This window comes from Colobus angolensis, unplaced genomic scaffold (assembly GCF_000951035.1).
Source record: "Colobus angolensis palliatus isolate OR3802 unplaced genomic scaffold, Cang.pa_1.0 Scaffold34, whole genome shotgun sequence".
Classification (NCBI taxonomy): Eukaryota; Metazoa; Chordata; class Mammalia; order Primates; family Cercopithecidae; genus Colobus; species Colobus angolensis.
The window spans coordinates 480,423-481,666 of record NW_012116710.1 but is presented as its reverse complement, the minus strand read 5'-3'; positions in this window follow the sequence as shown (position 1 = coordinate 481,666).

Genomic DNA, 1,244 nt, shown 5'->3' with positions numbered 1-1,244 from the left:
GATGGTCTCGATCTCCTGACCTCGTGATCTGCCCGTCTCGGCCTCCCAAAGTGCTGGGATTACAGGCTTGAGCCACCGCGCCTGGCCAAAAATGCATTTCTTGTCTCTGTAGCCCAGGCTGGAGTGCAGTGGCACGACCATAGCCCACAGCAGCCTTGAACTCCTGTCCTCAAATGGTCCCCCCACCTTACCCTCCCTGGGATGTAAGGGAGGTTAAGTAGTTGGGATATAAGTAGCTGGGATGACAGGCACAAGACACTGTGCCCAGCTCCAGATATACATTTTGAGATCGACCCGTGTATGGGGTCCAGTATTTGAGACCTACTAGCATGGATTACTTTTTGCCACCCCACCCCACTTACATACCTGTGAAGTGAGACTTAATCCACCCACTTTATAGATGAGGAAACAGATTTAGGGAGAGTGGTATTGCAAGGTCACAGAGACAGTTTTAGACTCAGTTTGTCTGGGTTCAAACCACATCATCTTGATAAATCCTAAGCCAAGGCTATTTTCCAAAAGGGAAAGAAATGACCCACACGGGCTCCCTTGGGGTGCCCCTGGGGGGTTCTGTGACCTAACCCTGTGCCTGGTCTTTGATGCTTTTTCCTTAACACATCTTTATGGTGTGCCTTTGTTCTTTAACACATCTTTACGGTGTGCCTACTTCACACCAGGCGCTGGGCTGGGGGCAGGGGAGAGTGTAGGGAGGAAAACCAAAAATATCCCAGCCCCTTTCTCTCCTGTCCCCTAGTACTCACTCTGGGTCCCGTTCCCCAGGCCTCCCTCCTTGCCCTGGCAGCCAACGAATCCCCATCGCAGGCGTGGGCTGCTACCAGTTTAGGGGCTTCCCTCTCCCAGGGGTGTTGGCAGTTTCCTAGGAGACTCTGGGAACCTTCAATGCCTCCAAGACCCAAAGGACTGAAAGCGTAATGGTGCAACTTCAGGCACTGTGATAGGTTCTAGGGGAGGTAATTGGGAGTAAGAGATCCAGTTCAAATCCTATCAAATAATACCCCCTCCAGCCCCTCCCCCCACTCCCATAGGCTTTGTGGGGCCTCACAGCCCCTCAGCTCAGGCTGGAAGAAGGGAGTCCCCTACATCAGGGGGCCCTACTGTGGAGGGGTGCTTGCTGCCCCGGCTGGGGGAACCCAGGGATCGTGGCCACCCTTCCCCCCAACTGCCAGAACCAGGAGCACCCTTTCCTGGTTCCGCCCCGCCCCGTCCCGCACGGGAGCGCGCCT